The 14,559-nt window shown below is 34.1% G+C and overlaps 1 long non-coding RNA gene and 2 pseudogenes across 1 annotated transcript; 2 read left to right on the top strand and 1 right to left on the bottom strand.

Annotated features, from left to right (window-relative positions):
- Positions 1 to 558: 558 nt before the first annotated feature.
- LOC143546493 (uncharacterized) lies at positions 559 to 2,117 on the top strand. Its single transcript, XR_013137597.1, has 4 exons — positions 559 to 629; positions 723 to 794; positions 1,617 to 1,755; positions 1,902 to 2,117. It is a non-coding gene; the product is annotated as an uncharacterized LOC143546493 (long non-coding RNA).
- Positions 2,118 to 9,051: 6,934 nt separating this feature from the next.
- LOC143546492 (zinc finger A20 and AN1 domain-containing stress-associated protein 1 pseudogene) lies at positions 9,052 to 9,511 on the bottom strand (annotated as a pseudogene).
- Positions 9,512 to 13,892: 4,381 nt separating this feature from the next.
- Positions 13,893 to 14,336, top strand: LOC143546491 (zinc finger A20 and AN1 domain-containing stress-associated protein 1 pseudogene; annotated as a pseudogene).
- Positions 14,337 to 14,559: the final 223 nt, after the last annotated feature.

Genomic DNA, 14,559 nt, shown 5'->3' with positions numbered 1-14,559 from the left:
CATACATATACATACACAAACACAAACACACTGTAGCATGCGATTAACAAGATTTAGCACAAATTAGAACCTAACTACAATACAATCACTTAACAAATCATTTTCAGTTTCACCTAATGAAAAGAATAGAAAGAAACCCTAAAATGAAAAGAATAGAAAGAAAGCATACCTTCAAGAAGATGCCGGAGCAGCGGCGGCAGCGTGGTGAATGGAGCGGCGGCGGCAGTGGAGAGGAGGAGGAGTGGAGTTAGCCGGCTTGGAGCGGAGGAGGTGTGGATGCGACCGGCGGCTTGGTGAGGATGAAGGAGTTGAATAGGGTTAGGAGGAGGATGATGATCGGTTATAAGCTAAAATGTGTAGAAGAGGTTAAAGAAGTGATAATACCAACACTTCTGGGAGAAGATGGCGCGCAGACGTTTTTTAATGAAACGTCTTCGAAAAAACAAACACACTGCAGAGCCCAACGTCTGCGCGCCCTCTTCTCAGTGCAGACAAAAGAGGTGGAGAAGTCCTTCTGAGGAAAAACAAACAGCACCTAAGTGTATTAAAGGTTCCGGAGGGGTAGTTCTCAACACGTTAGTTGGAGTCACTCGGATATACCCTATTCTAATCAGGGGAAAGCCAGAAAGGTATTCTGAATTTAATATAAGATACTCTTAATAAAACCTACTTTTAATTTTTAATATATAGTAAAAAAAAAAGTTATTATTTTTCACTTTTAGGTTGAGTGATGGAGTTTTCGTGGTGAGATCAGAGAGGGTGGAAAGCAAAAGGATACACTTGTATGACCAGAGGTAAATCTGTTTCATCACTTATACTTACAGATGGTAATTTTACATATCATATAGTTGTTATACTCATAATTAATGCATTAGTTTTTTATATTTATAAAAAAACCAAGTGTTGGCAACCTGATCTGATCACCTTAAAAACATGCATGTTAAAAGGGTTTGATTCAAAAAAAAGGTTTATTTTGGTTCGGGTGACGGGTTTGGATCAAAACATGTCGGTTCTAGACGGGTTTCGGGTATGAATATGTCGGTTTACATGTCTTTAAATGCATGCTACTCACGTTTTGGTGTGGCTACGCGCGCTCAGGCATTGGCTGCGCATGCAAAAATTTTGGTCGCTTGCATAGCTGTTAACACTACTGAAGCCAGGAAACGTGCGCCCGACGCCACATAATGCACGTAACGCAGCCCATGTACGTGCTTAATCGAGCGATGTGTAACCTGCTCCGCTTGTGTAAGCGGGCCCGGTTATACGCGTTCAGGCGCTGGTTGAACGTGTTAAGTGCCACTTAGCGTATTCGTGTGTCAGTTGTTTAGGTGCAAGTTACGTGCGTCGGGTCAGTTACGCGTGTGTGAATGCACCAATGATTATATAATTCCGAAGGAAGACAACAAAAATTGTGGAAACTTTACTCATTGAGACGTGGCTTTTATTAAAATAAACTGTTTCACCTATTTGTAACTAATTTCTACCTTTGCTTTTGCGGGATGCTTTAACTTTGAGTCATATGTTTGCATATCTTAGAAGGGCCAAGATGCCATTAATAAGTAAATAGCAGTTAATTTAGTTATTGAGGGGAAGTTTAATGATTGACTATTTTGTAGGCGTTCAAGCATCATGGAGGGCATTATGCCCAAATTTCAGTGAAGGTTAAATTGTTTCCAAATGATAGGGGAAAATATTTCAAAGCTACCAGAACGTGTACTCACTTCCACATGTGCTTTAGTTTACAAGAACTAACCGGTAATACTTTGTATATACACACACACACACACACACACACACCCAGGAAGTACCATATTAGGTGTAATTATTCCTCAAATATCGTCTGTACTAAAATTCGGTTTAAATAATCTTCTAATTGCTTTGTTTACTTCAATTTGATGTAGGTGATGGGACTCGGGGTTGATCTTGACCAATAGTGCTGAGGACATGGTTACACAAAGCTCATAAGCTAATGCCATGATCCAGGTCCACAAGATGAACCGGGAAAGCAGTTTTGGTCAAGGTGTTCGCAGAAGCCAAAGCAACCCTGCTAATATGTGGTCAAGGTGTTCGCTGAAGCCAAAGCCAAAGCCAAGCTGGGATGAAGAATGATGCCCTAGAGGAAAACTAAATTTAATATTTTCAGTTACAGCTAGAAGACCAACCCTGCTAATATGATTGTTTAACTGTTTTTGGTCCAAGGGCAATATGGGAACTTTAATGTATAGTATTGGTTACAACAGAAACTCAATAACCAAGGGCAATTATGTATGTTCAACTATTAGACGATACGGGTTGAATCCAAACCTAAGTTTGACCCGTTTGCAAATTAGTAACATGACAATCGACATGTATCTATCGAAACTGCCCTTTTAAATTTGACTTTCGTGAGTCAAACTGGTATTTTCAACTCTTAGCAATTGTTGGATCGACTATGATAAAAGTATGGTAATTAACTCGGTGGGAATAAACATTTCTTAGCATAATGTTTCGACTCATATGATATGTATGTCACAAAAAAGAAAAAACAAATTAATGTAGTCAACACATTCGAAAGTTAATATTCCCGTACACCGGACTGGTCAACTACTAGTTGATTTATGTGGTTGTCTAGCATATACGAAAAGAAAAAGTTTTTGGACTTTTGTGGACTACTAGGTTCACAGTATTGTTTTGTGTACAAGGAAACTCAAAAGTCAAAGGAGTCCTTATTTTTTTTCGGTGACGTGAATTCAAACAAGAAAAATAAAATCAAAGGTTGGTTTGTTATTTTGTTTATTGGTTAAGTTCTATTCAGTTAAACAAGATGGTTTAATCATTAATCATTATCGGTTGGATTGGACGAGTTAGGTTCAATTGTTGAAGCTGCTGTGTGGACTTGAATTGGGTTCGTTATCATATTCGAACTTCACGATTGGTAGAAAAGAAGGTCACTGGTTATATAAGTCAAAAGTGTGTTGATTTTTGTGAACAATTCAATTCTTCACATTAAAAGGTTAAGAAAAGAAAACAACTATAATTGATTTTCCTTATTGAGCAGACGTGGAAGGGAAAAAAAAAGAATAAACAAGTTGGGGTTTATTTTTTGTTTTCTTGGTTCACCAAGTTTTTTGTTTTAAACAAGAAGGTAACAAGAAGGTTTAACCATTAGTATTGGGTTTTTTATTTGGGTTGAACAAGACGGTTTAATTCAGAGTTTATATTTTATTGGGTTAAACGAGTTAGGTTTTAACCAAGGTTTGTATCTGTTCCAACGAAGTGGAGCAAGGGTGTTCAACACCGTCAATAGCAGGTGATAAAGAAGATCGGCCGGTAATCCAACCCAAAGCGAGTGGGGGGATATCGTTGCAGGTTCCAAAGTTGAACGGAACTAATTATATCACATGGGCGATTGTGGTGGAAGCGATCTTGGATGATCAAGAGTTATGGGAAGTTGTTCAACCTAATGAGGGTGCGATTATTGATGCAAAGAAAAATAAAACGACAAAGTCGTTTTTGTTCCAAGTTATGGAAGGTAATATTCTACTTCAGGTTTCTCAATACAAGAATGCTCGGGAAATATGGACGGCTTTGAAAGCACGGTATGTTGGGCCCGAGCGAGTTCAAAAGGCTCGATTTCTAACGTTGAAAAGTGAATTTGAGAAACTCAAGATGGCGGAAAACGAGACCGTTGATTAGTTTGCAGGAAAAATAACAAGTATGGTTTCAAAGGCAACGAGTCTAGGTCACGTGTTTGAGCAAGATGTCTTGGTGAAAAAGTTATTGGATGGGTTCCAGATAAGTTCTTTCAACTTGTAGCCTCAATCGAGCAAAGTGTTGATCTTGATAGTTTGATGTTTGAAGATGCTGTTGGAAGACTTAAGGCGTTTGAGGAACGTCTACGAGGGAGAGAACGCGCTTCAAATTCACAAGGTCAGTTACTTTTCAATCGGTCGGAAAATAATTACAAGGGAAGTCGTATGATCAGTCCGGTAGCCGAGGTAAGGGTTGGCCGAATTCACAGGGGCGTGGAAGAGGCAGGGAAACCGAAGGTCAAGACCGAGAGGATGAGGATCAAGATGGCTGTGACAACCGAGATGGTCAACATCGTGAGTCAAGGTATACGGGTCAAAGAAAAGATCGTCAATGGAGAAGAAAGGATATGTCACAGGTTTAGTGTTATCGTTGTGACGAGTTCGGTCACTTTGCGTCTACGTGTCCGGAACGTATGAAGAAAAAGGAAGAATCTAATTTGAACAAAATTGATGACATTGATCCAAATTTATTTATGATTAAAGGTGATCAGAAAACGGTTTTTCTGAATGAAGATGGTGTGATTCCAAAGCGTTTCGAAACCGAACCGATGGAGAAATATGTTTGGTATCTCGACAACGGAACATCAAATCACATGACGGGTAATAAATCGTATTTTTATGAATTGAATGAACAAGTCATAGGAACGGTGAAGTTCGGAGATGAATCTTGTATTGATATTCGGGGAAAAGGGTCGGTCTTAATTGAAGGAAAAACGAGGGAGCAACGTTTGTTGACCGATGTCTACTACATCCCAAGCTTACAGTGCAATATCATAAGTCTTGGTCAAGCAACGGAAGGTGGATGCAAGATTCACATGAAACACGATTTTCTAACCATCAAAGATGATGCAGGTAAGCTTTTGATGAAGGTGACAAGGACCAAGAATCGATTATACAAGATTAGTCTCAAGATAACAAGTTCCGATAAACGAGCTATCATTGGAATGAAGAATTTTGCAGGTAAGAATCTTCAAAGTATTGGACCGAAAACAAGCCGATTACGAGTCAGGTTCCAATCAAAGATCCAAGTTCCAAAATTCAAAGTCCAAAGACGAGTGTTCAAGAAACTAAACGCGTGGTCAAGAAAGAGACTCAAACCCAAGGGAAGGCGAGTAATGATCAAACGAAGCAAGTGTGTCTTCTAGCCAAGTGGAGCTGAAAGAACATTGCAAGAGATCAAGAAAAGCCTCGGGAGAGTCAAGAGAATGATGACAAGCGTGAAGTTGAAGACCCGCCAATTTCGAGTAAGAAATTAGGGGGTGAGTCGGTGACTCGGGTACAACAATTGCGGGGGTGATTGTTGGCTCAATTGTTGTTTGGCCCAAGTGTAAGGCACAACCCAATAATTAGGTTTTATTATATCTAGTAATGTCTTGGCTAACAAGTTAGGTTAGTCTATATAAACCGAGTAATGGTTAGACATTAGAGATATGTGAAGTTGGTGTAACCGAGTTAGGGTTCATCAAGAGTCAAACCGAGTTAGGGTTTGAGGTTTTTAATCAGTTTTTTGAGTGGATTTTCTGATTAATATAAACGAGAGTTATTCGTTTAGTTCGTGTTTGATTATCGATCTGGGACTTGACTTTAGAACGTGATGAAAAAGGGCTTTTTATAAAGTTCAGAGACTTTATCATGCAAAAAAGGATTTCGTTGTGGCCTGGGAATAAGTAAGAAGTTTTAAAAGTTCATGTAGAAACACAAAGGTGCGCATCATGTGCAAGTGGCGAACAGGAACGCGTCTTAGGGTCTTGAGGCAGCGCCACATGTACTTCTAGGCCAAAATTAGTCAGATTTATGGTTTGCAGGACACTGCTATGTAAAAAGTAAAAACAACCAAAGTGATGAAGAAACTATAAGATAATTTGCTTGATAAATGGTTGATATATAAAATAGATGAGAGATCAAACAACTTCTGATTGCAAATAGAACTTATTTGGTTGCTTTGGTTCTTGGGACCTAAACGTCTTGAAGTGCCTAACCAAGAATACAAGTTTAGTGGCTTTATGTGTATTATTTTTGAAGATCCGTAGGGACTCTTAACATAAATAATTGCATAATGTTATGTTTCTAAGTATTATTAGGCAATATTATTACACTAGTTTTAGAGCACATGTCATACACGGGATAATTCAAATTATGAAATTATAAGTAAAACAAATAATTATATAGCGTATATGAAAAAATGTATTACATTTATGCATGTATCTATACTATGTGTACATAAATTGATTTTATTTATATCACAAAATGACTTTTTTTTATATGAACTTAATAAAAAATGCATGTGCAAAAGCGTAGCCGAGAATGCTTCTTTCTACTGAATTTTGGTTATAAATCAATTTCGGAAATACGACTTCACATACGATAGTAAGTCTAACCACTCAACCTAAATACAAAAAGAACGTTACCTTTATTGATATATTTATCAATTTACCACCCATCAAAGGAAAAGATAACATTAAATTGTAACGATAGATGTTATTCAAGAACTATGTTTTTCTGAACTACATCATGAAAAAGATTTTGATAATTTTGAGGGGGCGCTCGACTTTGTCATAATGACAACATAAATAACATGTTAACCCATTAAATTTTGTGAATATTTTGTTTCATTTGAGCATAGTTTTGCATCACATGCCTCCCATACAATGTTCTAATCATCATTGAAGAAAAAGTTAATGCTGGCAAGTATATTTCAAACTTAATAAAAGTTAGAAGCATTGATAGGTATGAGTGAAATGTCGAAATCTTTTCTTAACTTTTAATAGACGAGGGAAAAATAGTCAATTTGCCAAATCCCGAACCTTTTAATTATTTCCAAAAATGCACTTGAAAATAAATTTGAAACCCGAATCATGTTTGAAATTCTAACTCTTATCCTTTTGACATTTTCATGTCAACACTTTAAACGCATAACAAATTTGACGATAAATCTATTTGCATTCTCAAACTTTTAAAAATACTCAACATTTCCAGTTTAACCCGTAACAAATTTTGACCTAAATGTAGTTAACTTGTACCCAACAATCTATTTACCAACTTTTAACCCATAAAAATCAAATTTAAATTTCACAAAAAACCCGAAACAATCATTGATAAAAAAACTAAGAAATTAGATATTATAAACTTTGTTATGTCTGAAAGTGATTCGTGTATATTATCCTTACATTTTAACATATATATATAGTTGACTAAATTAATGGAAAAATAATGGATAGATTTAAATCATATATTTATAATTTATAAATTTATATGACAATTTATAATAATAATAATAATAAATAAATAAATAAATAAATAAATAAATAAATAAATTGATTTTAAAAAATGTGGATCGACTTTTAAGCATATATTAATTATAACTAAAAAGTACTTTGTAAAATTAAAGCATATTTGAGTTTTGTTTTTATTTACAATCTTCTACAATATACATAGTACAATACGTGAATAATATCGTTCGAAATTATATTATTTTCACTCTTTGAGAAACATGCATGGTTGGCTGTTGATTTTTGAATTTCACCAAGTATTTTGGAATATATAGTAAAATAATATGTTAATAATTATTTTTATAATATTGTATAGATATATAATATAGATAAAGTGTAATAGGAAAATAAATAATTATTGATTTATCTACCTATTATAATAAAGTAAAATAAATGTGAACACTTGTCATTTTTTGGTTAATTCTTACAATTTGTTCCCTCCAAAACTAAGATCTTAATTGGCCATAATATATGTAATAAATCTATAATTACTCACTTTCCTTTTACACTCTGTTTATATTATATCTATAAGTTCTTATAATAATAAATATTAACATATTATTTTTCTATATATTCCAAAATACTAGGTGAAATCCAAAAATCAACAACAAACCATGTTTCTCAAAGTCTGAAAAGAATAAAATTTCAAATGTTATCATTAACATATTGTACTTGTATATTGTAGAGATTGTAAAGAAAAACAAAACTCGAATATGTTTTCATTTTACAAAGTAATTTTTTTAATCATTAAGTTATAAATAGTTGCTTAAAAGTCGATTCATCTGGGTTTTTTGTGGAACTAAAATTTGATTTTTATGGGTCAAAAGTTGGTAAATAGTAAGGGCGTCAATTCCTGACACGACCCGAAACCCAACACGAAAATATATAGGTCTTGGGTTGGCTGACACAACCCATTTTCTTATATAGGTCAACCCAATCCCGACACGTTTAAAAAACAGGTCAACTGAACCTGACCCGTTAAAAAGTAGGTTGACCTATTAACCCGTTTAGCAAATTTGTAGAAGCTAATATTTTTATATTATAAATAAGATTTTTAAGTTTTAAAGTTAAATACTTAGTCTTTTAAAAGTAAAACGAATTTTTTTACGCTACTTTTATCTACTTTTACTTCTAATAATTTCATTTAGTAGCTCTAACTATATATTTTCTGGTTATTTCATTCGTTTGTTCTTATTTTGAGCTAAATATGTGAATTTAAATTTGTTAACATAGATTAAGAAATAAAAACACAAAAACAATTAGATTTATCACATAGTATTAACACGTTTTATATGAATAAGAGTAATAAATCGTGTTATTTATTACTAAGTTAATAGATATTAGTATATTACTCATATTCATATTTGAATGTAAAATAGGTTGACCCGAAACACAACCCGAACACGGTACAATTTAAATGGGTTGACATGGCCCGACACAAATAAATATATGGGCTGGGTTAAGGTTGAAGAATCTCAACACGTTAACCCGTCAACCCAAAACCCATCAACCCGTTAACTCACCAACCCGACACGATTAACACCCCTACATTAAATACTTGAATAACCCGAATATGCATGACATGTTGATATTATTACATTTTCCTATATAATATATTAAACTTTTGGGTTAGTCTAAGTCTTATCTTAAATACCATATACAATTAATAATTATTTTTTGATCAGTATTTTTTTTTAATAATTTTAAAATTTTGAATTCTTTCGGGTTGCTTTTTAAAACAATCAGATTTGAAATCGAATTTGAGTTTCAAATTAATAAATTCAATTAACAATATTCAGATTCGACTAATTCTAACTCAATATCTTTTGATGTAAGTTAATTTATAGACAACAAATTTAAGTATTTAACCAATAAAAACAATCACCAAATGTAAAAAATTATATAACAATTTTTAAAACATATCCAATATAACTTTTCACCAAATAATAATAATAACAATTCAACTACCCTAATCTATCTAACCTGACCCAACCCGACCCGGAATTTTAAATCCGGGTCACCTTATCCGCTTTAACAATCGGGTTCGCCTTCGCTATCGCTTCCCTCTCGTTCCTCTTAAAATCGAACTCACAACCATGCTCTTCGGGGTACCGATGGGCCCCACAAAACATCTCCCCACATTTACACTTAAACCCCATCACACCAACCTTCTTGTTACAACTCAAACACCTATTCGAAATCTGAACCTCCTCAACCGCCACCAGGGCTTCAGCCGCAGCCACCGAAGCCGAAGTAAATGATGAGCCGACTTTGTTGACTAATTTTTTCATCATGGCTTTAGCTGAAGCCGCTTACTGGTTGTTAACTTGTGAGTCACGGTAGCATTTGGAGCAAAGGTTCATTGTTGAAGCCGCAGCCGTTGGCGGAGAGAGCTGGCTCGGATGGGTGGAAGGTTGTAGCATCGTTCATGCTGTTTGCATTAGAATTCATGTTTGCGAGTAATAAAAATAGTAATATTATTGACCAGAAACTAATGATATAAATTTGTTGGAATAATAATAAGGTATGTATTTATTTATAAGCTAAGGGTGCGACATAATAGTCCATAATGACGGTGGAGAGTTAGTTAAAAATCTGTTTTACCCCTACTAGAAGTTTAAGTTTGTATAAAAGTGCGAGGGTAGTTTTGTCTTTCTGAAGTACTTAAAACAAGGGCTTTAGGTGTGGTTAGAAAACCGCACAAACCGCCGCGTATAGCTCAAACCGCCGCATATAGATGTTTTTTAAAAAGACGTGTTTTTTTGTCTTTTGTCTAACCGCCGCATATAACTCTACCCATGGCATATAGGTGTTTTTTAAAAAACGTGTTTTTTTTGTCTTTTTATGTTTAATGTATATTTTAGTTTTAATTTAATTTTATTTATTTTGATTATTGTTTTTTATTTTGTTGTCTTATTAAAAATATTTTTTATTGATTTTTTTTATCAAGAATTACAACAATTATAACGAAGCAACGTAAATAAATGATATATATATATACGCACACACACAACCATTACAACAAATTTGTACAAATAATAACAAAATGTAGAAATCTATCTAAATGGCAGCGTCACTAGCGTGGTAACGGGCGATGCTTAAATCGTAGGATTATATGACGATGAAAACACAAAACCACCACCATGTTCTGACCATGAAGCGAGCACATCGAGCATTAGGCTTGGTCGCGAGGACAACGACGACGTTGTACAATAAAAAACGCAAAAACCACCACCATTACAACGAGTTTGTACAAATAATAACATTGTTTTTTTTTGAACGGCCAACTAAGTAACGCCGGGTACTTCGTACGCGGCCCCCATTGGCTAAAGGTAGCCCGAGCTTTGAGGGATTCACCGTTTAAAACACGACCCCACGCCCGCCAAACGGCACGACAACGAGGATTCTTTATAATTTTTATAATTGTTGATAAAGAAAATAAAAAAAATCTATTTTTATTAAAAAAACAAAATAAAAAAACAATAACTAAAAGTAATATAAAATTAAAACGTGTTTTTAGAAAAGTATCCTTATACGCCGCGGTTAGCACTAACCCTGGCATATAAGGCGGTGTGGGGTGTGGTTAGGAAGACCCACAAACAACCTTCTATTTTGGTTCAGAAAAAAAATAGGTTATTTAACGGTAAAAGGAGATTCCAGAGAAACTTTCTAGAAGTATCTAAAATATTCTAAAAAGTTTAATACTTAGTAAAAGGAGAGAAAGATATGTAATCGATGATTATAAGGGTGTAAATGAGTCAAGTAACTCGTGAGCTATTTGATATAGATTAAAAAAAATATGAATGGAATTATGCTAAAATAAGCTTGAGCCTAAAAATAACTTAGTTTGATAATTGAGTTCATAACCGAGTTTCACTTATCGAGATTGAGCCGACTTATTAAACAAGCCTATTGTTTATATAATTTCAATTTATGATTTTTAATGTGCTATTATTTAATTATGATAAAAACACTATATATATATAACACTAAATAATATATATATATATATATATATATATATATATAACTATAAGTAAAAAATATATATATAGAAAAATGTTCAAATAAAAATAAAAAGTTTCCTAAGAATGGTAAGAACCAATAGATTTTTGACATGTGGCATTACAAAATATGGTGAAAGAACAAATCTAGGAAACTATGTCGGTTATAATGGTAAAAGAGTAATTCTAGGAAACTATGACGGTTTTTAATGATTTTAAATCTCAACCATTGATTAACATGATCCAATGGCTATAATTTATTCTTAGTCTTCATAGAAAACTACTTGTTTTTAGGATAATCCTCCCTTATATATGTATATACATATATATAAAATTAAATTTTAAATACTAAACAAGATGAGCCTGATAGTTTTTATAAGTTAAATAAGCAAATTGAAAACAATTAACTTATAGACACCTAACCCAATTGACCCTCATACATGATCTATTAAAAGGGATCGAGCCAATCATAACATTTTGCAAGTGATTCAAGTCTTCAACCAAAAAAAACACCTAGAGGTATTCACTTTCATCTCTAATGATCGTTTAAATCAACAAAGAGAAGGCCCCGATCATCTTTATTAACTCATCCTGCTTCACCAAACACCCCCTTAGTTTATTTCCAATGTCTTAGATTTGTTGATTTGAACGATCATTAGAGATGAAAGTGAATACCTCTAGAGTTTTAGTGAATACCTCTAGGGTTTTTTTTGGTTGAAGACTTGAATCACTTGCAAAATGTTATGATTGGCTCGATCCCTTTTAATAGATCATGTATGAGGGTCAATTGGGTTAGGTGTCTATAAGTTAATTGTTTTCAATTTGCTTATTTAACTTATAAAAACTATCAGGTTCATCTTGTTTAGTATTTAAAATTTAATTTTATATATATGTATATACATATATAAGGGAGGATTATCCTAAAAACAAGTAGTTTTCTATGAAGACTAGGAATAAATTATAGCCATTGGATCATGTTAATCAATGGTTGAGATTTAAAATCATTAAAAACCGTCATAGTTTCCCAGAATTACTCTTTTACCATTATAACCGACATAGTTTCCTAGATTTGTTCTTTCATCATATTTTGTAATGCCACATGTCAAAAATCTATTAGTTCTTACCATTTCTAGAAAACTTCTTATTTTTATTTGAACCTTTTTCTATATATATATATATATAATTTTTACTTATAGTTATATATATATATTATTTAGTGTTATATATATATGTAGTGTTTTTATCATAATTAAATAATAGCACATTAAAAATCATAAATTGAAATTATATTAACAATAGGCTTGTTTAATAAGTCGGCTCAATCTCGATAAGTGAAGCTCGTTTATGAACTCAATTATCAAACTAAGTTATTTTTAGGCTCAAGCTTATTTTAGCATAGCTCCATTCATATTTTTTTAAATCAATATCAAATAGCTCACGAGTTACTTGGCTCATTTACACCCTTATAATCATCGATTACATATCTTTTTCTCCTTTTACTAAGTATTAAACGTTTTAGAATATTTTTGATACTTCTAGAAAGTTTCCTCTGGAATCTTCTTTTACCGTTAAATAACCTATTTTTTTCTGAACCAAAATAGAAGGTTGTTTGTGGGTCTTCCTAACCACACCCCACACCGCCTTATATGCCAGGTTTAGTGCTAACCGCGGCGTATAAGGATACTTTTCTAAAAAGATGTTTTTTGTCCTTTTGTGTTAATTTTATATTACTTTTAGTTATTGTTTTTTTATTTTGTTGTTTTAATAAAAATAGATTTTTTTTTATTTTCTTTATCAACAATTATAAAAATTATAACGAATCCTCGCTGTCGTGCCGTTTGGCGGGCGTGGGGTCGTGTTTTATCCGGTGAATCCCTCAACAGGTGGACCGCTAGGGGCTCCGTCCGTCTGGAATAGTGGCCAGCTCGGGCTACCTTTAGCCAATGGGGGCCGCGTACGAAGTACCCGGCGTTACTTAGTTGGCCGTTAAAAAAAACAATGTTATTATTTGTACAAACTCGTTGTAATGGTGGTGGTTTTTGCGTTTTTTATTGTACAACGTTGTCGTTGTCCTCGCGACCAAGCCTAATGCTCGATGTGCTCGCTTCATGGTCAGAACGCGGTGGTGGTTTTGTGTTTTCATCGTCATATAATCCTACGATTTAAGTATCGCCCGTTACCACGCTAGTGACGTTGCCATTTAGATAGATTTCTACATTGTGTTATTATTTGTACAAATTTGTTGTAATGGTTGTGTGTGTGCGTATATATATATATCATTTATTTACGTTGCTTCGTTATAATTGTTGTAATTCTTGATAAAGAAAATCAATAAAAAAATATTTTTAATAAGACAACAAAATAAAAAACAATAATCAAAATAAATAAAATTAAAGTAAAACTAAAATATACATTAAACATAAAAAGACAAAAAAAACACGTTTTTTAAAAAACACCTATATGCCATGGTTAGAGCTATACGCGGCGGTTAGACAAAAGACAAAAAAACACGTCTTTTTAAAAAACATCTATATGCGGCGGTTTGAGCTATACGCGGCGGTTTGTGCGGTTTTCTAACCACACCTCCGGTGTGGTTAGAAAAGCCCTTGTTTTAAGTACTTCAGAAAGACAAAACTACCCTCGCACTTTTATATAAACTTAAACTTCTAGTAGGGGTAAAACAGATTTTTAACTAACTCTCCACCGTCATTATGGACTATTATGTCGCACCCTTAGCTTATAAATAAATACATACCTTATTATTATTCCAACAAATTTATATCATTAGTTTCTGGTCAATAATATTACTATTGTTATTACTCGCAAACATGAGCTCTAATGCAAACAACATGAACGATGCTACAACCTTCCACCCATCCGAGCCAGCTCTCTGCGCCAACGGCTGCGGCTTCAACAATGAACCTTTGCTCCAAATGCTACCGTGACTCACAAGTTAACCACCAGCAAGCGGCTTCAGTTAAAGCCATGATGAAAAAATTAGTCAACAAAGTCGGCTCATCATTTACTTCGGCTTCGGTGGCTGCGGCTGAAGCCCTAGTGGCGGTGAGGAGGTTCGGATTTCGAATAGGTGTTTGAGTTGTAACAAGAAGGTTGGTGTGATGGGGTTTAAGTGTAAATGTGGGGAGATGTTTTGTGGGGCCCATCGGTACCTCGAAGAGCATGGTTGTGAGTTCGATTTTAAGAGGAACGGGAGGGAAGCGATAGCGAAGGTGAACCCGGTTGTTAAAGCGGATAAGGTGACCCGGATTTAAAATTTCGGGTCGGGTTGGGTCTGGTTGGATAGATTAGGGTAGTTGAATTGTTATTATTATTTGGTGAAAAGTTATATTGGATATGTTTTAAAAAATGTTATATAATTTTTTACATTTGGTGGTTGTAGCAAAGTAAATTGGGTTGGTCTAGGGTTTGGCTGTTGATGTGGCTGCTTACGATAGTGGTGGTGGTGAAGGTCGATGGTGAGGGTGAAGGCACTGG

The sequence above is a fragment of the Bidens hawaiensis genome, unplaced genomic scaffold (genome assembly GCF_021521415.1).
Source record: "Bidens hawaiensis isolate Kalapana, Puna unplaced genomic scaffold, B.hawaiensis_p1.1 tig00014356_1, whole genome shotgun sequence".
Classification (NCBI taxonomy): Eukaryota; Viridiplantae; Streptophyta; class Magnoliopsida; order Asterales; family Asteraceae; genus Bidens; species Bidens hawaiensis.
Note: the sequence above shows the minus strand (reverse complement) of the source record. Positions and strands in the feature narration are given on the sequence as shown.